General features: G+C 35.6%; 1 protein-coding gene across 1 annotated transcript in view; it reads left to right on the forward strand.

The window, feature by feature from the left end:
• The window catches only part of LOC129227128 (uncharacterized), a 116017-nt gene that overhangs the window by 48833 nt on the left and 41009 nt on the right, over positions 1 to 26175 (forward strand). The gene's annotated exons all lie outside the window — the stretch shown is intronic.

Here is a 26175-nt window from a genome sequence, read left to right on the forward strand (position 1 = left end):
AAGTACCATGTCCAGTTGCTGTTTTTTTCGGCAAAAGAAGACGGATGTTGCATGCAATAGTGAAAACATACGGACACAGACACAATGGGGTCGTTTCCAAAATTTTAAAAGTATTTTTTTTCTAAAAGAACATGCTTAATAACATAGGATCTGACCACTTTTTAAATAATTTCTTTAAGTTTAATATTTTTAAAAAAAATTACTTAAATCGGTGCTCTTTCATCGTTTAACGCTTCTGCCGATGACATCACAAATGATGAAATGCCATTCAGTGATGCCATTCACGGTCCAAAATATTTAATTCGCATCTTTACGCACATGTTTTGGCAACGATATGGTTGATAGCAAGCGTTTAGCGCAATGGAGTTGTTTCCTTCAGTCAAAAGTACTACTTTTAGTCACTGAAAGTGATAGAATGAGTATAAAAAAAATAACATGGACCCAGAAAATACTTTCATTTTCCCAATAGTTATTTTTTAATTAATTTTTTAAATGTCCGATTTTGAAAACAAGGCGTGGTGTTGATGACGTCACAAATGATGCTCTTTGGCGAATCTTTGTACCGCGTTTCCACGTTATGATAATAAAGAAGCGAGTTAAAATTGCGCTCTATGCTTGCTATCAACCCTATCGTTGCCAATACACGTGAGTAAAGATGCGAATTAAATATTTTGCTCTGTGAATGGCAACACAGAATGGCATTTCATCATTTGTGATGTCATCGACAAGAAATGTAAACAATGAAAGCGCACCGATTTAAGTAATTTTTTAAAAATATTAAATTTAAACAAATTATTTAAAAAATAGTAAGATCCTATGTTTTTAACCATGTTCTTTCAGAAAACAATAATTTTAAAATTTTGGAAACGACCCCTTTTGCGGATACGTAAGAGTATATGCTCGATGATTTTAGAAAATAATTAATATTTTAAAACTAAGAGGTGGCACTTGTCAATGTCGCCTGTAGCGGCCAAACGAACTACAGTCGGCCCCGTATAAATACAAAAGGATTATAAAGAAAAATTAAACATATTTTCGGCAGTAATATGTTAAAAAATGAAACCGTTAAGTTGTTAAAGAAAGATCTAAAGATCTTGAAAAAAAGATTGATAATTCGAAAATGTTAAGATCAACTACTTAGGAGACGGATTAGCCCGCGGGCCAGGATGCCAATCTCTGCCAGACATATTGTAATTTGGAACATGTTACATCTCGTGTTTCAGTATTCACCGCCATTTTTTTCTTCCTGCTCAGCCTCAGACACAAAATCTTCACTAGAAGTTGTGAACATAACCCAGTTATCAAACCCAGCTTCAAGACGGACGTTCATTGAAAAGATTGCCATTGTTATTACAATAATTTCCGTTTGACTTCGGAAGAGATATAAACCCAGCTACAGTTCCAAATTGCCGTTCGAAACTGCGAATGCGTTTTCCATTCTTCGGGAAACTCCGCCATCTGCATCAGAGCATGACATTAAGAGAAAGAAACCCGACAGACAGTCTTCCGAAACCATGTCAGTAGGTACATTACCACAACTCTTTTTTTTTTTTCTTCTTCTTCTTTCACCCAAACCTCAAGGGTCAAAGTCCCTGTCGACAATTTCGTCTTTTAACTTTTATAATTCGACTAATTTCGAAAAATGGCGTCCGCATTGTATCTCCGTGCTGGAACCTGGAAGAAAAGGTAACCATTGTTTTGTGGGAAAGTAAAATTAATTAACCGCTCATTTAGGTTTCTTCATGGAATGCTCCGATGGTTTCTATTAAAGGAATAGAGGAAGTACAAAACAGACAATAAAATACCCTTGTTCTACATTTATTCTGCATGTTTTTCCTTAGTTTCCTGCCCTATTCCACGGTTCGTGTGCTATCAGTCCAATTTGAAACTTTCTGTTTGACATTTACTTTCTATTATTTTCACTTTTGGATTCCACAAACAGGAAGAATTATTTTGCTGAAAATGTAATGGAAGCAAAACTGCAATTTAGATTTTTTAAGCACAAAAAACATTTAGAAAATCTGTTTCCCTAAAAAACTCTTACATGGAGGCATAATTTTTGATGACTACTGTAATATATTTTTTAACACAAATAATTAATCGGACCACCATTTCTCGGCAGAAAAATTAAGTAGTTGAGGAAGTACTCGCAAAAATGTTTTTTTCACTGTCGTTAAGTAAAGGAAATGGCTCAATTTATTTTTTTGGGTTTAAATAAAACCAAGACATCCTATATCAGCAATCAAAAAATAAGTTGAACATTAAAGATGGAAAATAGCACTACCCGACTTTTTAATGATTGAAAAAATGAAATACAGTAACTGAATCTATATCATTTATCTCAAAGAAAGGAAATTATGCATTACATCTTAAACAACAATCCCCCCCCCCCACCTTACTACAGTGCAACCTCGGAAATCCAAAGGGGTTGTTTCCTTCAGACAAAAGTACAACTTTTAGTCACTGAAATTGATAGAATAAGTTAAAAAAAAAAAAAACAAGGACCCAGAAACTACTTTCCTTTTCCCAACAGTTATTTTTTAATTAATTTTTTTAAATGTCCGATTTTTCAAACAAGGCGTGGTCTTTGTGACGTCACAAATGATACACTTTGGCCCATATGTTTACTGCCGCATTTCCCCGTTATGATAATCAACAAGCGAATCAAATATTGCGCTCTACGCTTGCTATCAACCCTATCGTTGCCAGTACACGTGAGTAAAGATGCGAATTAAATATTATGCTCTGTGAATGGCAACAGTGAATGGCATTTCATCATTTGTGATGTCATCGGCAGAAGCGTAAACAATGAAAGCTCACCGATTAAAGTTTTTTTTTTTAAATATTAAACTTAGTCAAATAATTTTAAAAATGGTCAGATCTTGTGTTTTTCAGAAAATAATACTTTTAAAGCTTTGGAAGCGACTCCATTGGGGATGAGCCCTGTTCGTATTTACCGGGTGGCCTACTTAAGGTTTTGTTATTAGCTCAATAGTGATCTGAAAGTCTTTGTTTTAAGATATAATAATAAAGCAATATTACCCCTGATAAAGCAGGAGTGCTTAATACGAATAGAAACTCAATGTCAGCGTACTAATTTCCCAATGCTTGAATCCTACCTAAGAGTTGACCAGTTTTATGCGAAAGGGGGAATTTATTTTTTCAGAAAAGCAACACCGGAAAATCCTTCCGGCACCAATCCACCCCTGCATAGATGGGCGATTCCACCGTCACCTGTGGGACAATTTGTACTAAATTTTCCTCAAAATTTCAAAAAAAAAAAAAATAATAATAATAATAATAATTTGAATTTTGACATCTTGAATTCAAATTATGTTTTTCGCAATCACGGGTGTGTGTGTGTATGTAGGTGTGTGTGTGGGGGGGGGGGTATGTGTATGTGTGTAAGCATGCGTGTCTGTGTCTGCGTGTCTGTGTCTGCGTGCAGGTATGAGTGTTTGTGTGGGGGGGGATGTGTATGCGTGTGTAGGAATATGTGTTTGTGTCTGTGTGCAGGCATGAGTGTGTGGGTAGTTGTGTGTGTATGTGTAGGTTTCTGTATGTGTGTATGTGTTTGAGTGTGTGTATGTGTTTGAGTGTGTGTATGTGTTTGTGTATGTAGGTGTATGTATGTGTGTGTAGGTGTATGTATGTGTGTGTAGGTGTATGTATGTGTGTGTAGGTGTATGTATATGTGTGTAGGTGTATGTATGTGTGTGTAGTTGTGTTGTGTATGTATGCGCGTGTTTGTAGCATAAGGATGCAACCTAGAGACGGTTTTCCCTAGAGGAGCAGCATCGTGAGGAGCCGGTCGACGGGTGATGCTACAGAGGGTGCTGGTGGGAAAATAAAATCATAGGAATTCAAAACAGTCAAATGAAAGCAAAGCAATCGTGATTGTTAAAAATAAATAAATAAATAAAATAATAATAAGGGCTGAGAAAGTTAAAAGTTTGTTGACCTAGTGAAAGAAATTGACGTGTGTGATTTATTAAGCAACATATTTTTTTCTTACTTCTCTTTTAATTGTTTTTTTTTTTTTTTTTAAGAAGTTGTCAATTTGTATACTTTTGGACATCAACTTTACTGTTCGTGTTTCCAGCAATATAACCTTCGAATCTGTTGTTGAAAATTTATTTTTGAAAAACTTTGCTCTCCAGCGGATTATTTTCCAGTGTTAGTTTCAAAAAGAAACTAGGGTAACGGCACAGTAACAAACATGCTTAAGACATCGCTCTCAGATTAACTCCATTTTCTGAACCTTCTAATGTATTTAGTCTTTTAAAACTATTTTTCCTCTCATGCAACTATATCTCATCTAACGTTTGACTGCTTCTGGATCATCTGGATTAGCTAATTCTTTTTTTATTTGCTCAATTTCGGAAAAAAGGTCGGAACCCCAGTACCAGACACCGAAAATTCTGATGATACTCAATAACAGATGGGATGAGGAAAGGACGAGTAATGGACATTATTCGCCTTTTCTGTTCAAAACGTGCAAAAGTTCTTTACTTTTAACACGCTTTTATTAGCTTCACCTGTATGTATGTATGTATGTATCTTGTAACGGAATCTTGCAGCTCAAATTTCGCCCACTTCCTGCGATCGGATTCTTTTGAAATTTGGCACGCGACCTCAGACCCGATGACAATGCAATATTCTATAATCAAATTAATTAATTATCTCTTTTAATTGTTAGTTTTCTCCAATTTTAATCAATATTTTGGCATAAATCCAACAATAAAAAGGAAAAATTTTAAAAAATACATTAAAAATGCTCGCAAAAAATTATTTAAAAATATCTACAAAAACCTTTCATTTTTCTTTGCATCAGACAAAATTTGTTCCAATGTTCCAAGGTAACATGAAATATAATTGTTTTTAACTAATTTCATGCCAAAATTTAGGTGAGCCTTCAATTGGAAATTCATTGCTGATCAGACCATTGTTGAACAAAACTTTTATTCAAATGCATCTCAAATTTTCAAAGTAATATAAATATGATTTCCGCAAACATACATCGATGACCCACAGTAGCTTCCCATCGGGGTGCGCTTGTCTTAACTTTAAGATATTACCTCGCATTCGTTTTACAAATAATTTCGTCGCCTGATAATTCTCCAACATAAGACTAAAAAACAGAAAAATAAAATAATAGTTTAAAAAACTAAAAAAACACGCTTTCGTAGCAAAATGAACTAAACAGTGAAAAATAATTTTTTTTGGATGATAGTAGTTGACCAATCACTTGATTTTAATGTAATACAAAAAAGCGTGGGGGACTTCTTATCAGTTGTCTTGAATTTCTTCCATTTGTTGTCTAAGTCTGTAAATAGACAGCACCCAACGCTTTTTTGTGTTACATTAAAATTAAGTGATTGGTCAACTACTATCATCCAAAGATTATTTTTCACTTTTTAGTTCATTTTGCTACGAAAGCGTGTTTTTCCAGTTTTTTAAACTATTATTTTCAGACTTAAAACCTTATTAAATTCAAATGAACATGAAACACCGACTGACCACGTGGTGGCAGTTCATAACCTTTCCACCACAGCCTTGTAAATACCAAATAGCTCATAAAATTCACTCTGACAACACTAGATGGTTGCACCGTGGTCGCAGCAACGTCAGTTTTTCCCGCCTAAAATTCTTATTACTTAAATCCAAACTTACGACTGTCAGTCACTGGGCCCTTGTCTATTACTGGTGTCGGGAACATGCCGTCGCGTTTGAAGTAGTGAAGCACCGTTTATACGTTTTTGAAGGGACTGTATGAAAAAAGCGTACAAACGAAAAAACGTATAATAGGTATTCGGAACTCCAGCGCTCGAATACGCTACCTTGCGGTGATTTATAAAACTGCGAATGCAACTAAAACATTGCCACGTTGCGCTCCACGTGTATCTGTTGACGTAAACGCGGTCAGTTTGTTCTGAGTAACGCATTCAACATGTCTAAGAACGCCTTCAACAACAGAAATTAATTCGTCCCTTAGTAGTATTCTCGAGCTTCTCAAAATAATGTTAGTTTTCCTTATTTCTTTCAAAAAAGTATTAAATGGTGGAAGCGTAAACAAGAAAACTCTGGATTAACAAAATTGGATAACGTTATACCAGGTAAAATTTTTTATTGTTTTGTATGAATTTGTAAGAATATGAGTTTTTTTTAAATCTTAAATTAATTTAACTAATCATATTTTACAGCAGCATTTAGTTGGAATGGACAGTATGCAAAATATTTTCTTGAATTTATTATCGTAGAACAAAATGAAAAATGTTTAACCGAGAAACAATTTACTTTATTCCTTTTATTCTCAGCTGAAAGGTTTCGCCAAATTTGTTTAGGGTTATAGTTTTGGAATTGTGCGAGCAAAGTAGCCTTGGCGAGATTTCACGTTTTTAGTTAAACCACTTTTAATTTTTATCATGAGTGGAATAAAATGATAGTAAGATTACAGAATTCGATAAGTAAAAAGAAATAATGGTCAATCAACTGAAAAGAAAACTACCACCATATATAAACTGTGAGTACACATTTTATTTATTTTGTTCTGAGTGAATTTGAATAAATATCAGTTTTTCAATTCGATGAAAAAAAAAAACGAACTTAACAACATTGACTGGACACTTTTCCTTAACCTAATTCCACATAAATGATTTAAATAACCTTTGTTACTACAGTATCCTACTGAAATAGAAAGTATGCAAATAAATTTTCTTGAAAATATTTATCGCAGAACAGATTGAAAAATCCAGAAAGAACGTTAAGAATTTGAACAATAAAAAATAAAAGTTCGCCAATAATCTGTTTATAGGGTCATGGTTTTAAAATTGTGTGAAAGAATAATGTATCTTGACATTATTTCGCATATCAGGTAAATCATTTCCATGACGAATGAATTAAATGCATGATTTCTTTGGATATCCAATCATATAGTCATAGAAATAAATTATCTAGTGTTAAACGTTACTCTTGACAGTCTGCCACGTATGTGCACTATGTGACAAAAATGTCAACAAATGCGGGAAATGTCACGAAACTGAACTTAATATGTACTAATGTATAGAAAAAAGGGTACAAAATGAAAATGCCGTTCGAAGCGAACCAAAAATTTTCCAAAAATTCCGGTTGAATTCCGAATTCAACATCGTGAAAATGGCTGCTTCAGAACAACTTACTGTGTGTTCTGCATTAATTGTTTACTTTCGTAATACTTTTTGGTTTCTAATCTCTTTCTATATGGGTCAGAATAACCAAAAGACTTTGAAAAATCTTTTCAAATGAATAAAGCGAAAAAATCATACATAACAACAAAAATCACAACACTTTTAGCATTTTCTTCGTTACCACATGCGTTTGTTTTAGTTTTTAATTCCGCCATTAGACTGTGACTGCAGTGCCCCCTATAGTTCCTTGGAGTTGCGAATAGGTTAATGTGTATTAGACTTTGCAGCGACCAATTTAAAAACGTATAAATGATAAAAACGTAAAAAGAGAAGCGTATAAACGGTGCTTCACTAACTGTGAGAGAGCGGCGGCCATGTTGGGTGGTGAGAAAGGGGAAAAATACAGTGAAACCTCCCTTAACGGACACTCCCGAATAATGGACACCTCTAATTAACGGACATTTTTGCAAGTCCCAGTCCCTCAATATAGACCATTCCATGTAATTCACTCTGAATAACGGACACTCCGAATAACGGACAGTTATTTCACAAAAAATTTCCCTTGCGATCGTAGCACTTCCGGTTTTTTTTCTTTTCACAGAATATCTTAGTAACTGCTTGCCTTACAAAACTTTTCATCTTCCACAACTGATATCCCCCGCCCCCCCCCCCCCCGTCATTCCCTTATCACTGTTTCTTGGAATTAAAAGGGTGGTAATGGGCAGAGGCAGCGATTGGGGCTTAAAAGTGGGGGGCAGAAAAAAAAACTAAAAGACATGGAACTTTTTGCGAGCAGCGAAAAATAAAAAAGAAAAAAAAAGTCATAATTTTGTTACGGCTAGTTTTGAGAGTGTTGAAGCAGATAAGTGAAAACTGATGTCAGTCTAACAATTAACGTACGTTTTTCATAAGATTTCAATGAATTTTATACACAATAACTATTCAAATGTTAAGATAAAAAAGAGGAAACTGGGCGCTTTTCTAACTGGGGCTCTCGGGAGATGCAATTGAGCAGACCGGCGCCGGTAGTAGTCGCCTTTATAGCGCCGAAGTTTCATTGGGTTGTTTAATTTTTAGATTTTTTGTTTAATTTTAATTTTTTTTCTGAAAAAGATTTGCCGATATTCAAGGTCATATTGCCAACTGTCAATCATGCAATAGTGATACTCCAGATAAAATAAATAAATTAACCATAAAAATTAGAGAATTTTCGGAAGCACTGAAATACAGTAAAGAAATTGAAAAACTTTTTCCTGAGCAAAGGGGACACTGAAGGACTTGCTAAGGTAAATCATTTAAATATTTATATTGAGAAACAGGCTTGTTATGCAAAAAAGAGATGTCAAACTGTTTTAATTGGTTACTTTAATTGATTAAATGCTTTTTAAGACAAGTGGGTGCTGTCAGTATACTTTTATTGAGAAAAAACAGATTAATTACGCTTGACGTAAAATGTAGTAAACCTTTCGCAATTGTTTCGATTGTGCTCTACAAAGGGAACAACAGCCCATTTTGAAAAAGGTAAATTAAGTAGTTCCTCCTAATAGCGGACACCTCCCAATAACGGACAAAACTTCTAGTCCCTTGACTGTCCGCTATTCGGAGGTTTCACTGTACTTGCATTAACGCGGGCGAAAATTGGCGTGTTTTACGTTTCTCGCTCAAATGAATAATGAAAGTATTTTTGGCCTACCTAAGAAAAAAAAATGCACAACACAATTCCATTTTAAGCTTTAAATTTCCAAAGAATAAACTAATTGCATAATTACTATCTTTAGTTAATTAAAATTAATTTAGTGACAAATGAATGATCAACTGGTTTTAAAAAATACTATTTTCTTTACTAATAATAAAGCTGAAAGTCTCTGTCTGGAGGATGTCTGGATCTCTGTGACGCGCATATCGCCTAGACCGTTCTGCCGATTTTCATGAAATTCGGAACAGAATTAGTCTGTAGCATGGGAGTGTGCACCTCGAAGCGATTTTTTCGAAAATTCGATTTTGTTCTTTTTCTATTCCAATTTTAAGAACATTTTCCCGAGTAAAATTATCATAAGATGAACGAGTGAATTACCAAGTTATCATAACGTGGAACCGTAACATGGGCAAGTCAATTGGCGAGAAATTCACCATACATTTTTTGTAAATATATAGGCGAACCAAAAGACCTTTTAATTTTCTATTACGAGCAAAGCCGTGTGGGTACCACTAGTTAATAATGAAACACAATGACTTTCCCATAGAGAAGAATGTACAGAATTATCAAAACTTTGCAGCCAGATTATAAAATTAGAACTCGGTACAATGAAGAAAAAAAAGCAGCTAGAAATCAACAAAGATAAATCAAGGAATAACATAAGTGAAAAACTAATTTTGATTGAGTCCTGCTATTCCAACATGGCGTCTCATCGGCCCCCTGGAGACACCCCCATTTCACCAGCTAAAGGTCGATGGAAGCACAAGAAAGTAGTGTGTGTAGTCTATTCAGTAAGTTACCGCCCATTAGCCGGGGCTAAGGCAGAAATACATGAAATACACCGCCAGCTCAGTCAATTCCAGCCGAGGACTGCAGTTTCGTGCTTATTAGCACTCATCAGCCCGGCATAGGAAGTGAATGAGCTGGAGGTGGAAAACCTCTTAAGGAAGCCAAGAGTGCCAAACAAACTGGTAGCAATACAGAATTAGCACTGACCAGACGAGTGACCGAAACAATGGTTCGGTTCAACTCGAATATTGCAGTTTTGACTGAGCTGGCGGTGTATTTCATGTAGTGTGTGTAGTGCCCACATCCGGAATATCACGGAAATCCAGAGCCGAAAAAGACAAACATTGTATCTAAAAATCCTCAACAGAAGGCTGCTAAGCCGTTAAGTTAATAGTATTCTGCCAATTTATTTAGAAATAAAAGAGCAACTTCTGCTCCATCCGATCTTCTTTGTTCCAAGTCATGGCTGATTACCTCGGATTAACCCATATCACTGTTTGTCTTTACATCCTAAATCTAAATAGAGCGTAGTTAGAGGCTTGCCGATGCTTTCCCGCGTTATTTGGCATTACATTGACAAAGACGTAAAACAATCTATTTGCGCTGGAATTCAATTGATTACAGCAGCGTTAGTCGAGTTTTTAAAAACGTGCAAATTATTGCATACACGTCCGTCACCAAGTAATTATCAGGTTCTCTGCATCGAAGAAAGGGGACTCCTGTTAACCGCGAAACACGTGTAATTTTTTTTTTTTTTTGAGCAATCACGATTGCTTATTGCTTTCACTTGACTGCTTTGATGTGCTATCCTTTTATTTTCCCGCCAGCACCCTCTGCAGTACCACCGTCGACCGGCCGCCTCACGATGCTGCTCCTCTAGGGAAAACCGTCTCCAGGTTGCGTCAATATCCTACACTTACACGCATACATACACGCACCTACACACATACACACACACCTACAAACATACACAAACACATACACACACGCATACATACAGACACCTACACATACACACACGCATACATACAGACACCTACACATACACACACACCTACACAAAACTACCCACACACTCATACCTGCACATAGACACAAACACATATGTCTACACACACATACACATTCCCCCCCCCCTTACCACAAACACTCATACACACAAAACTACCCACACTCATACCTGCACACAGACACAAACACACACGCCTACATACACACACACACACACACACTCGTGATTGCGAAAAACATAATTTGAATTCCAGATGTCAAAATTCAAATTAACTTTTATTTTTATTTATTTATTTTTTTTTTTAAGTTGGATGTTCTTTCATCTGCAAGATCACATTTTTTGTTGTGAAAAATGGTTCTTTGTGATCCAGAAACGAATGTATGTGTTACCGTTAAAGTATATAATGCAGTTATTTTATAGAATGCCTAGTTATTCCATGAAATATCTGATCGTGTCCGTTGATGTGTGTAATATGTTATTAATTTGACACTTTAACTAGTTATTCTATGAAATAACTAGATATTCTATAACAAATTAACCAATGAGAGACAGTTAAAGTGTAAAATAAACAAGTTATCTAAAATGAAAGAACTACAAATTCTATAAATAAACTAATGATAGACAAGTAAAATGAAAAAGAAGCAATTTATCTAATTTATGCAGCGTGTAAATGGTATTTATGGAAACGTTCCATAAAATCATTTGTTGCAACATGGATTACTAAAATGACCCTTGGAGTTACAAAGAACTTTATTTCTAGAATAAAACCGGAATGAACTGGCGCCAACACGCTAAACAAGTTCTCTCCCTATGGCCTGGAATAGTTCATAAATACAGTACGGGTGGAAAGTAAATGTATTTGACGTGCAAGATATATGATATAGATTTTTTTACACTTTAACGGGCTGCAGATTGTTATTTCATGAAATAACTAGTTAAACCATGAAATGCAAGAGAGTTTTCCACTTTAACGGACACGATCAGTTATTCCATGAAATAACAAGGTATTCTATAAAATAACGGATTTCATTCTTTAACGGTAACATATGCAGTATAGTAGCAGTTTGCTGCAATTTTTGCGCTTTAATGAACGTTGTTTTATTGGCAATCACGATTGTTTATTGTTTTCACTTGACCATAGTTGAAGTTCCTTTGATTCTATTTTCTATGCTCAAAATGCGAACACCTCTGGTACACCACGGACCTCCACGATCATGTCCTCTTCCTGGGCGGTGACGTCCGTATCCTCCGGAATCGACTTTATTTACATCCTACCCTCTGGACTTAGCACGCTTTTTTTCAGGCAAATCAGAACCCAGCTCCTAGCATTTATATATATATATATATATATATATATATATATATATATATATATATATATATATATATATATATATATCAGTGGTGTCGCTACGGGGGCGGGGCGAGGCGATCCGCCTCGGGTGTCACCCGTTTGGGAGGTGACACCTAAAGTGGAAATGAAAGTTTTTGGAAAATATGAAGCTAAAATGCAATTTTAAGACTACAAATTTGAAAATTTTCCGGTGGTGAAATCTCAGACCCCCCCACTTTTCTTTTTTTTTCGTTTATTAGCCCACTTAAAATTTCGTTATAATACAAATGTAGTTGTTACTGAAAATTGCATGAATTTCATATGGACATTTTTTTTTTTTTTGCGTTTGGGTGGGGGGTGGGGGGTTGACACCGAATATTACTGCCCCGGGTGTCACCCATGCTTGGTACGCCACTGCATATATTGTATTTGAATTTCCACGTTTTGAATTATCAAACTTCATTGTTCGCTATTATGATTGCGAAAGGAACCATTTGTAAAAACAAGAAACCCGACGAACCCCCCCCCCCCCTCCGAGGGTTCTACCGCAGTTCCTGATTGAGAAAAACATCATTTGAATTAATGAGTCAAAATTCAAATTACTGCTGGGGGCTGGATGCCGGATGATTTTTAATTCTTTGTTACACAGTCAGACCCCGATTTCACGAATTCATCGGGACCGAAACTTTTATACGTTAAATCGGGGTTATTCGTAACATCGGGGTGTGATTTTTTTTTTAATGCACTTACCTTATCTAAAACCCCTAATCAGCAACTGCGCAAAAATGTCCATAATTAGAAAGTTTCCACTTTTTATTCAGCATTCCACGACTTATTACACGCTAAGTTTATTTGAAATTTTAAACTACTGAGTACTAGATTTTAGGACAATTTCCTTGGTACTTGACTCGAAATAGTTCTCTTTCGACTTTATGGAGAGAAAAAAATACAGTGTCTCTTGCAGTCTGCTGCATAAGATATGTTTTTAAAGTTTCCAGGCCATTTGAAAAAGTAACAGTTTTAATGGGAGTTTCACAATCGCTTTCAGAATGAGAATTACTATTCGTTGGTTGCCCCCTCGCCCTCGCCCGTAAAAAATTGCTGATTCCAAAAAAAAAAAAGTATTTTTCTGCTTCGGACAACATGGATTAGGAAATTTAGAAAACAAAACAATATTTCCTAATTCAAATTAACAAAAAAATATTTTTTTTTGGCTGTTAAAACATTTCGTTATTTCGGGGTTCATTATTCGGTAAATAGGGGTTTCTGCCCCCATTTTAGTCGGAAAAAGGAAAAATTCGTTAAATCGCGAAATTCGTTGAATAGAGGTTCGTTAAATCGGGGTCCGACTGTAACTATTTTATGTATTTTTTTCTCGACACAAGATTATGTCCTGTGCCAAGCATTACAAGTCGAACATAATTTCCTGAGCAGTCCAACCGTAAAGCACGGGGGACGCTTGGTTGTCAAGTCATATTCTGTAAAGAAATGAGCACCCCCAATTAGCACATTCGGTGAGGAGTTAGGTTGCCAACGGTAGAAACCGGCGGGGAATAGTAGGTTGGCAACGAACGATGAGCCAACGATGGCCTTACTGTTTCTGGGCATCGTTGGGCCAACCGTGAATATTTTCGATGGGCCATCGTAAGGGAAATTGTTAGGCACTGTAGCAGATCGTTGGCTCTTCGTTGGCAAATGGTTGGTTGGGTAACGGTCGTCAAACGGACATTGCCCACCGTTAACCATGACCAACCATAAGCTCCACCGTTGACCAACCATCTCCAAACCGATTGTGCTACTAGGGTTATTATACGAAAAACAACGAGTTTGTTAATTGCATTTAAACAGTGAAATGATTATTTTCTTTTTTAAAACTGCTTGCTAGGAAGGATCTCACATCAATCGTTACTTTGCATGAAGATAAAGAGAGAATCGTCTTTCAAAAAAAAAAAAAAGAAATTGTTCTTCGCGCCTTCACCTTAACAATAAATTTTGAGCATATACATTAGGATGGTTCAAAAAAACTTTTTTTCAGCTAGAATCCAGGACACCCCCAATTTTATTTTTAAACTTATTAATAGTATTATGCTGTAAAAGTTTTAGCTTCTTACTCAAATTTTAAGACAGTGCTCAATGACCCCTTCATTTAACAATAGCCGTTAGCATAGAAAATGCCACAAATTTAGGAACATTTAATTTCCCCAGCTGTTTATTTGTAAATAATTATTTTATTGCAATGTATATGCATATTATTAGTGTATATCATAATATGCAGCATTGTTTTTACAGTTCAATGTATTTTTTAACCCCCCCCCATACTTATAAAGTTTGGGGGAGGGTATTGAGCACCCTCTTTCAGTTGAAATAAGAAACTAAAATTCTTTCAGTATATTACTATCCGTAAGTCTAAAAATATTGAGGGTGTCCAGTTATCTAGGAAAACTTTTTTTACATGTATTTTTGAACCACCCTTATGTACATATACACATATCATACATGAGAACGAACATTAGGCGTCACAGAAAAATAGTTTTAAAAATTTTAAAGAGAAAAACAACCTCAATGCCGCAATATTGTCCCCAAATTTGGCCGAATCATTGCCAAAATTTGCCGAATAAGGAAATTTTTTGGAGGTCACAGCGACCTCTCGTGACCTCCCATTGGAGTGCCCCTGAGGTCAGTTTTAGTTCTGTAAATAATAATTCTTTTTGTTCATTCAAATTCCTTGCTTTCTTCTAATGATCTGTGAACATAACCAATGTTCGCCTTGAAGAATTTACCTTCCCACCAGGTATGAAAATGCTCCACTCAAAGCAGCAATCGGTCCTTTCAACTCCACTCGACCCTGACGTCTAATGAAGTGATTAATTTCCAACTCCTACTCGGCCATGTGTGTGCATTCAGTCTGCTTGTAACACCGTCCAACAAGTGAAATCGTGATTCTTTTGTACCTCGGAGGTCAGATGAGATCCGTATCAAAACAAGTGACTGTTTTAATTCTCAAATTCTCCTCTAACAGTGAGGTGTTTTGCAGATAGCAGCTGATCTCCACTTGAGGAATATGAAAAGCCCGTTTAATGACTCTCGCATGACGTATAGATCTATGCCTTCTCGTTTTTCGGAAATTGCTTTTTAAAACTCGCATTAAAAGTTCTAACATGAAGTTTTCTATTCTCTTTAATGCTCATTTCTGAAAAACTCTTCCCAGTGAGATTCTTTCCGTGATTCGCCTCTTCAAAAAAAAAAGGGCGGGGGGGGGGGGGGGGGTTACATAGTGAAGAAACCAAAATCAGCCTCTTGGAGCTCTGCATCAAAGGTCAAAATGTTTTTCTTTTTTTCCTCCACCCCAAAATGTGGAAGTACTTTTCAATTTCGACATTCGCTCATCTTTCAATGCCAATAGATTGATGGTTATTTGGCAGCAAGTTTGTAGGCCATTGTTGTCCCTAACACAGAAAAACGATAATTGGCTTAACGCGTCACGCGTAAGCTTTTTTTTGGGGGGGGGGGGCAGACAATTTTTTAAGACCAAAAAATTAGTTTCCTCCTGCGACTCGGATGGAGACAATGAAAAAAAAAAAATTTTTTTTGCCTCCAAAATGTTTTATTTTGCCAGGGAGAATTGGCGGATGAACTGGAAGCGAAAGCAGAACACTTCATTTTGCAGTAGGTAGGATCAGCGAAACCTCGCAAGCAGTGATTTTTTTTTTCCTCTCGCATTCTCGCTCTTCCTACTAGAGGTGCGACATCGATGGCAAAACCCCGATGTTCCAAAACATCGATGTTAGAAATTAAAACATCGATGGTATTGATACATAGACCAGAAAACATCGATGGCTTACAAACATGAATCTTTTTATCAATGTATAACATTCATTTTTTAAAATACTACACTAATTTAAGTAATACAAAAGAATACATACCCGACGAATATATTGAAAATACCGAACCTCAAATCATGAATGTAGTTTAATAAGAAAATTTTCGCAACATCTTGGTATTATAGTAGGACAAAAATTGACAATATAAGACAAGCATCGATTAATACAAACAAGTTATAATAATAAGGAAATATTTTCAAACAGAATGAAACTAAAAGTAAATTTACGTCAAAAAAAAAAAAATAAAAAAAAAAATAAAATAAATAAATAAATAAATAAAATAAAATAAAAAAAAAGAAAAAATGTATCATAGCACTTACCGTCAGTTGAATGATGAGAAAAAGTTGTGCTTATTATTTTAAAAATACAAAATTAATTCTAACAATTATTTTTAAGAGCAAGAAATATGTGTTGTACTGTTAGTTAATTGTTAAACACAAATTGTAAGTAATAGAGGGATGACTTGTTGAGCGAAATCGATAAATAACCCCGAATATTGGTGTTGATGCCTCCTCTACACTCTTTGACAGTTTGGAGAAAAAGAAGTTTGTTTACTTAGTTCCCCACAGAAGCGCATTTCCCTTTTCGCAGACTATCCCACCAGTCAGAGAAACATCTCTTTCCGATGGATCAAAAGTTGCCACCATTATCAAATACTTTAAAGCAACTTTTACCAGCTCTCAATTTTTTAAAGTTATAATTTTCACCGTAGTAACTTATAGGATTTTCCTTCAGTTTAAGAATTGGAGCCTTGAATTAGACTGCAAGTTCTGGCACCAGACTACCAGTGTCAGGTTCTTCCAATAGCTTTGACCTCTTCCTCACTCTCTAGTTAATCTTCTACTATCTTGTAGTGATCTTCCCAAAAATCATCCTCTACACAGAAAAATTGATCTTATAAATGGGTGCAAAAAAAATGATTTTTTTTTTTTTTTTTGGCAACTCCATAAGTAAACTTAATTACTTAGCGAGAAAAATGGAGCAAATTTTATTTAAAATGCAAAAAACACCAACATCGAAAAACCATCGAAACCTAAACATCGATGGTCGAAAAACATCGAAAGAAAAACATCGATGTTAAAAACATCGATGTTTTAACAAAAACATCGATGTTTCCAAAACATCGACATCGATGTCGCACCTCTACTTCCTACCCACTCAAAATGAAGTGTTCTGTTTTCGCTTCCAGTTCATCCACCGTCTCTCCATGACACAACTATTGCAATGTTATGACCTTGAAGAGAAGACCTCAGGTAGAGCAACGGTCAACTGTGGTCACCACTTGAAATGAATGAGGATTCAACGTTGTATAATGCTATTGAAATTGTTAAAATGTTTGAAATTGTGCAGGTTCCGGCAGAATTATAGATAATAGATCCTGTGAATTTAATATTTTTAAAAAATGAGAATTGTTTTTTCTTTAAAAAAATTTTGATTTGAAAAAAAAATAAGCGAGCTAATGTGTGCATCACATGACTTCCTTTTACTCCAATTTAATGTCATTTCCCCATTACGGCTATTTGAATGTGATTCAATAGTCTACTCTCTAAATATCACTAACAGTGGCCAAATTGAAACAGATTTTAAAAAAACCCGCCAAGTTGGCGACAAAACTTGGCGACCAAAAGACTGGCGATATATCGCCAAGTGTCCGCCAAATTATAACACCACTTGAGTTGACATCGAAATTAACAATGATTTCCCCCCCAAAAGGGCCGAAAGACCCCCTTAGAAACACTCGAATGCAACCAAAAGGGGAGGTGCACAACTAGACCCCACTACGAGTCTACGTACCAAATTTCAACTTTCTAGGACCTACCGCTCTTGAGTTATGCGACATACATACGTCACGAGAAAATTTGTTGTAATTAACTCGGGAATCGTCATTATGGATATTCCGCGTGTCTATACGTTCTTAGGCACTCATCCACGTGTGGTCGAGTCGGGAAAAAAACCTCAACATTTATTCGGGTGTGAGTAAAATGGAAATTAAGGTCGATTTTTTGAGTGAAAATTTTTTCGCGAATAAAATACTTGCTTTTTTGTAAAAGGAAGTAAAAATTGATAAATTTTTCGAGAAACGAAAATCGAAAATAAAATGAACGATTGGAAAAACGTCCAAACGTAGGAATTTGCCAAATTTAAACTATCTGGGGTTAGGATACATTCTTCTGCACATGTTTTTCGGTTTATTTTTATGCGCACAAACATTTGCAGAACATGTGATATCACTAAACAAAACTTTTATCCCTCCTTTCACGACCGTCGAAAAAGTTTCAAGACGTTTCGTTATAAAATTCGATTATGACTGTTTTATTGGAATCGAAGAAAAGAAAGCGACGTAAAGGAACGACCTTGATCTTCGGAACACAATAAACTGTTTGAAAGTGCCGCGAGAAGTGATATTTTCATCACATGTGAAAATGGCAAATGTGCACCAATAAATTAAAAACTTAGCACGCACTGCCAGCAGGATAAAATCGAAGGTGGAAAGAGAAAAATCAAAGTGAAGCGGTGCGTAATATTTAATATATATCTGCCCAAGTCGTGAAAACTGTTCAAGCAGAAACAAAAATCTTCGGTGTAGCTGTCAAAATTGCATCGTAATGGAAGATTTCGTTTCTCTGTGATCAAAATATGCCGACGTGAAGCGAAATCAAAAGACCCAAATATAGACTCGATGCGACTGATGCATAAGCAATGAGCGCTAAACTTTTTCGAGTGTAACAAAATGAGGCGTGAATTTATGAATAAATAGAATATGTTAATTCTCTGCGACCCTGAATAATTTGCTGACCTAAAAGTGACAGTGGTCGAAGTCGCCGATATAGATCACGATATATATCCGATATTTATTTTGAAAATATCATGATATTTTGATATTATCGATATTTATATTTTCAACTATGGTATTTTCAATTCACAAAATATATATATTCATCATAGTAATACTTGTTCATTTATTGTTAACTAGTGGTACCCGCACGGCTTTGCCCGTAATAGAAAAATTAAAAGGGCTTTTGGTTCACCTGTATATTTATTTACAAATAATGTATGGGGGAATTTTCTAGCCAATTGGCTTGTATTCATGTTACAGTTCCACGTTATGATAATTTCGTAATTTACTCGTCCATCGTATGATAATTTTGTTCTTAAATTAGAATAGAAAAAGAACCACGTCGAATTTTCGAAAAATCGCTTCGAGGTGCACACCCCCATGCTACAAACTAACTTTGTGCCAAATTTCATGCAAATCGGCCGAACGGTCTAGGCGCTATGTGCGTCACAGAGATCCAAACATACTACAGACATCCAGACATCCTCCGGACATCCAGACAGAGAGACTTACAGCTTTATTATTAGTAAAGAAAATAACCAAAAAGTTGTGTACTATATTTTTATAACGTATAATATATCATCATTAATATAACAAAATATAATATTCCTTCTTTACTTGTATTTTATATTCATAAAATTATTAGTAATATAACAGTTTTAATTCATATTAAAAGTATCTAATTAAATATTAAACATTGCTCAGAAAAAAAAAGAAAATGTCTCATGACTGTCCACCGACAAATGCATATTATTTATTTCTGAATCATATAACTAAAATTAGCTAAAAGAAGAAAAATGAGTAAAACAGATAATGCTAAATTAACTCCATTAAAATTGATAGAAATGTAAAATGAAATATTAGACTTAAATAATGAAAAAAACATTAATCTTAAGTCTACATATTGTAAATATAATTTAAGGAAATAAAGAGTCATTTGGAGGATGCATTTACTATTTTAAAGACTATAGTTTTGTGTTGATTGGAAAATATCGGATAGATATCATAATATCCGAATTATATCAAAATATCGGATAGTTTCGATATTTTCGAAAATATCATGATATTTTCGAACCCTGGGTCGAAGTTTCCTTTCAAATGAAATGTCACGAAAATGAAGTCATTAATCGGTATTTAATTTTCTGGGAAAGCGATGAAATCTATTGTAAAAGTTGTCAAAGGTTCAAGAAGCCTGTACCTTATAAAGGCTTATTATTTCAAATGTGAGTACCACTTCTTGTTACTGCTTTATACAAGCAAACATTTTATTCCTTGGGTTTTCTTCACAAGAAAATCAAAATTTATTTCCTGTTTAAAATAATGCTAGTTTGCTTCAAAATGACTTTACATAGCTACACATTCCACTTTAGTTTATTCATCGTTTACTAATATTCTGGTTGAAAGCTTTCAGGACTATCTTCATGAAACCCATTTCTCAATTTCAATTTACCTGCATACAGACTCGTCATTGGGCAATCAAGGAGTGGGGTGGTGGGGGGGGGGGGGCAATTGACCTCACTGGATTTTCAAAACATAACCTAATTATGTATTTTTTTTCTTGTATTTTGATGCTTTTTCCTATAAAATGCATTGAATTGATAGCCTTTGCCCCCCCCCCCCCGGAAAACTTTGAAAATACAGACCTGCCCACATAATTCATCTTACTCCAGTTCGCTCAGTAGCGTAACTATGGGGTCTAGCGTCCCTGGCGAACTAAAGAAATTGCACCCCCCCCCCCCAGGGTCACCCACATGGGAAGTCACCGGAGGTTATAGTGACTTCTGTTTTTGGAACATTTTGATTAGTTCATTTGACAATTCAATGATGCCTAATTCTCAGCCGATGTTCTGTATGTGTCTCTAGCTCTTTTTCTTGCGAGTTTTTTTTTTTTTTTTTTTTTTTTTTTTCTTTTTTTAAAAGTATTTTTCAAATTCTATGATCAAAAAAAAAAAAAAAAAAAAAAAAAAAAAAAAAAAAAAAATGAATTTTGACATCTTGAATTCAAATTATGTTTTTCGCAATCACGAGTGTGTGTATGTAGGCGTGTGTGTTTGTGTGGGGGGTATGTGTGCTTGTGTGTAGAGGGTATGTGTGTTTGTGTGTAGAGGGTATGTGTGTTTGTGTGTAGAGGGTATGTATATGTAGGCATGTGTGTTTGTGTCTGTGTGCTGGCATAAGTGTGTGGGCAGTTGTGTGCATGAATGTGTGTGGGGGGCGGGGTATGTGTATGTGTGTGTAGGCATAAGTGTTTGTGTCTGTGTGCAGGCATGAATGTGTGGGTAGTTGTGTGTATGTGTGTGTTTGTGTGTGTGTATGTGTGCGTGTGTGTGTGTAGTTGTGTATGTATGCGCGTGTGTGTAGGAAGGACATAGATGCAACCTGGAGACGGCTTTCGCTATAGGAGCAGCATCGTGAGGAGCCGGTCGACGGTGATGCTGCGGAGGGTGGCGGTGGGAAAATAAAATCAGAAGGACATCAAAACAGTCAAATGAGAACAATAAGCAATCGTGATTGCTCAAAAAAACTCTTTAAATTTTTTTTTTTAATCAGTTGAAATGCCGCCTCCAGCTGCTGCGCCCCTGGCGAGAGCCACTCCTGCCAGCCCCTTGTTATTACGCTACTGAGTTCGTTTACAACGAAGTGTCTTAGTTTTTTAACGATAAATTTTGCTTTAGATGTGACTTTGATTGCTACCTTTTTATAAACGGATTTTTACTTGCTTTGTTTTGAGGTGAAATTATTTTCTAATTTTATGTTCTGTATTTTGAAGTTTCGTTCAAATGAACATAAGACTAGTCAAGTGTCAATAATATCGATTACTAATTCTCTCTTTATCGGTCATGAATTCTATCAACTTTTCTGTTCAGTCCTTAATTTAACATAAACAGTTAATACAGAAACCTTTGTGTGCGCGGGGGGGGGGGGGGGGGCGGGGCGAGGGAAGAATGTACGTTTCGCATTCAGTTTTATTTAAATTTATTCACTCACTCCCGATAAGAGTAATGAAAATGAAACGACCGACTGCTGGGCTCATACATGGCCGAGCACTAGATTCCTATATGGGCGACTACTGGAGCATTTTTTCGTATTAATAATAGCTTGGGTTTTAAAATAAAAATGTTTTTGATTTCAGAAACAAGTCAGTGAATCAGAAAGGTATAGCCTAAAGTTTTAGAATGTTTTTTTTTTTTTTTTTTTTGAGCACTCACGATTGCTTATTGTTCTCATTTGACTGTTTTGATGTCCTATCTTTTTATTTTCCCACCGCCACCCTCTGCAGCATCACCGTCGACCGGGTCCTCACGATGCTGCTCCTATAGCGAAAGCCGTCTCCAGGTTGCATCCATGTCCTACACACACGCGCATACATACGCAGCTTACACACACACACGCACGCACGCACACACATTCATGCCTGCACACTGACACAAACACATATGCCAACACACACATACACATACCCTCCCCCCCCACACACATTCATATACACAACTACCCACACACTTATGCCAGCACACAGACACAAACACACATGCCTACACGCGTATACATACCCCCCACACACAAACACACACGCCCTACATACACACACTTGTGATTTCGAAAAACATAATTTGAATTCAAGATGTCAAAATTCAAAATTATTTTATTTTATTTTATTTTTTTTTTTTGCATTGATTGCTGAAATTTATAGGTTAGCAAAAATCAACTTCCGATCTCTTAAATGGCCGACCTACTGATGCTTTTTACCTTGTTTTTTAAGTTAACGATGGAGTTGAAATGTAAGTCTTCTATATTTTCAGGCTAATCATTTCAATGTTTTTCAGGCTGAGGGGGAGGGGGGGGGGCAAGGAGTGTTTCGTCAAGGTACACGTAGGGTTTGCCCATCATATGCTACATAGATTTCCTAAGTGCCCCCCCCCCCCCCATCCAACAAAAGTCTTAAGACCCTTTTAAATACGTTCTAAACGTTTCAATGGCACAACCTGCTTCCCCTCTTATATTTTTCGAGGAAAAACACTCATATTTTCGTACATGAACTTCTAGCCAGGGAGGAATACCCCACCACCCTGACTCCCTTAAATGACGGGTCATGTGTTTGATCTTTTTAACAAACCAGAGTGATGAGTTTGTGCTCTTAAACCCGTGGAAAAGAAAGTTAGTCATGTGCTCTCTCTCTTTCAGCAATAACCATGGGTGCAGGGCAGGGAGTAAAAGGAAGGAGACGAATCTCCATGTTAGCAGTTTGGCAACAAAATTCCACTTCCGCCAGAGGCCGCTACAGTGTCATCTCTCGCACTGCTTATATCGTTTCGCTCGTTGCGAAGCATTGTAAACAAGTGTTTTTAAAAACTATCACCTGTATATTTGGAAGTATTAAACTACTTTCGCCATGAAAACTGTTCAGAGAAGCATATAATACTTTACTCCACCCTAGGTTTTTGGCATATTTTGCATTCGATGTGTTTAATTTGTGTTTCTGCTACGACTTTAGCGAGCATTCATTCTTGTTAGGTGTTGTGCAATTTGTGTTCTATTTTTGTATATTGTTTTTGATATGGCTGTTCTGCTCATTTGTCATGAAACTAAAAATGATTTTAGCTGACTTTTGAAACATTTTCTCCCAATAAAACCCGTAGATTACGATCCGGTTTTCGTAATTTTTCTGAGTACTATGCATTTGATTTTAAGAGTAAATGAGAGGACTTGATTTTAAAGTTATTCATTTAAAAAAATAGAAAGAGAGTAGCAATGAACAACTAAAGTTTTGGAATTTAAATCACTAATTTTGTTTTCTTCTAGTTATATTTCCATGTCCTTTTTCTTCTTATTTATTAAAATTCACATATGCTTAACTTGAATATAGAAACTCCACTGTAGTAGAAAAACTCAGGAACGCACTCATGTAGAGAATTCAATTGAAATTCAGATTGAACTGTTTAACATATAATTTTCATCAAAATATTTATGTTTTGCTTTTTTTTTCTTCAAATTTCACTTAAATCGAGCGCAGAGCAACAATTCCAAACTAAATGTAATACATAAAGTTTTATGTAAGCTTATATCACACGAAATTTATGTATGGGAGGAGGAGAAAGAAAGTAACTATGGTAAGTGAAAACTAAACACAATGTGATAAATATAAGCTATAAATTAGATCAACGCTTGTAATAAATAGTACTTTCTTGTAACATTATTTGTAATTGTTCACTAATAACTAACGATAAACAATTTTTTTTTTTCAATATACAGAGTATTAATATTTTTTCTAATCGTTTTTAAAGATAAATCCAACGAAATAAAAAAGAAAAAAAAGGTTATTTCAGCAAAAGTAATTAATTAAACAAAAACGAAACTAAATATTGGTGCACATAATACAGTGAAATATATTAAGTTATGTGAGCTAATTTCGCACGAAATTTGGCTGTGTGTGAGGGGGGGGAGGTGCAGGATAAAGAAACTCGGTGAAACAGAACGAAATATTGGAATAAAAGAACCAAGTAATTACGGTAAGTGAAAACGAAACTTAGCTTGATAAATATAAGCAATATACTAGATTAGCGCTTGAATTGAATAGCACTTTCTTGTAAGATTCTTTTTTAATTGTTCACTATTAACTAACGAAAAAGCAGTTTTTACTTTCTTCTATATCTAATATATAGAAGAAAGTATTGGATTCGTGCAAATTTTCGAATTTCGAATTTTGACGGATTCGAACGTTTTGAGGTGTGCTGAGTCCATTTCGACCATTTTTGGAAAATGTCTGTCTCTCTGTGTGTGTGTGTGTGTATGTGTGTGTGTGTGGTGTGTGTGTGTGTGTATGTGTGTCACGTCTGTGTGTGACCAGTTTTTTGTGGCCGCTCTACAACAAAAACTACCGCATGAAATCGAACGAAACTTAGTACACATATGTGCCCCTATGTGAACTTGTGCCCATTAGTTTTTGGCGCGAATTCCTCCAAGGGGGGTGGAGCAATGGGACGTTTTTCGAGTTACGCGTGCTTGCTATTCCTCAGGAAGTAACTGGCGGAATCAAACAAAATTTGGTCCATATGTTGGTATTAACAGGAACAGGTGCTGATTCAATTTTGGTGTCAATAACTCAAACGGGGGTTGAGCTATAGAACGTTTTTTGTCGTCAATTGTGACTGCTGTATCTCAAGAAATAATGAAAGGAATGAAAGAAAAATTTATCGGCAAGTAGCCCTTAGTGGGTATAAGAACTGATTTTATTTTTGTGTCAACAGCTAAAAAGGGGGTAGCGCAATCACCCGTTCTTTTTTTCCATTTTGAGTGCCCTATCTCAAGAAGTAATGCTACGTTCTGGTTGAAATTTGGAATATATGTGAATCCATATGTAAACAGGCTTTGGTTCAATTTTGACGCCAATCGCTCCAAGAGGTGTTGATTTTTTTTTTTTTTTGCGAATAAAAATATTTTTATTAATGCAGCAATAAGAAAGATAAATCGTAATAGATTGTCGTCTGCGTATTTCTCGTGATTTTAATTGTATGGAAATGATCGGAAATATTATCTCAATGATTTAAAATTTTTAACTGTTGCCATCTTATGTTTGTTAACAAATAAAATATTTGTAATTAATTCAAGCAAGGCTTTTAAAATAACTTTCAATTTTCGCTCTTTGCTTTGCTTTTGCAATAATTCAGACATTGGGATAGTCGTCAAGTTTTTGCATGTGTAATTTTGTTTTTGTTGGGAATATTGCTTCCTCGTCAAGCATGGGGAGGGATCAGAAAAAAAAGAAAAATATAGAAGAAAGTTTTGTGATGGCCACAACATACTTGTTTTCAATGTTCAAAGTATTAATGATTTTTTTTTCTTATCGTTTTTAAAAATAAATCCAACAGAAAAAAGGGGAAAAACACGGCTTTTTCAGCAGAAGCAAACAAAAAAAGAAACTAAATATTGTTGCACATATTACTGTAAAATATTTAATTTTAAATGAGCTTATATGACGCAAAATATATGGGGAGGGGGAGAAGTTTGATTGAAGTAACAGAATAAACTTATTGGAGTAAAAGAACTAAGGAGAAAGAAGATCGAGGTAACACAATAAAGTAATTGGAGTAAAAGAACTAAGCAACTATGGTACGTGAAATCTAACTTAATGAAATTCATAAAATTAAAAAAAAAAAAATTCTAATGGCTATAACACAGAATTAATGTCTAAATTCTAGAATAAATATAAGAAAGAAAGTAATTTTAGGTCCATCGTGATGACCGCGCGATATTATTGAGTTCCAACAAATTTTTCGCATCAATGGCCCCAAACTAGCTAACTGCCGGCATCCACCCAGTCGAATACTCGGGGTCGGTCAAGCGAAATCTCCTTTCCCTTTAAATCAGGCGAGCGAACTGCGAGAGATTGAACACTAGCGCCACCAGTGGCGATGGAATAATCCGGTCACTTTTTCGCCCCGCTGCCAAAGATGATGAGCCT

The sequence above is a fragment of the Uloborus diversus genome, chromosome 1 (assembly GCF_026930045.1).
Source record: "Uloborus diversus isolate 005 chromosome 1, Udiv.v.3.1, whole genome shotgun sequence".
In the NCBI taxonomy this organism is placed as follows: Eukaryota; Metazoa; Arthropoda; class Arachnida; order Araneae; family Uloboridae; genus Uloborus; species Uloborus diversus.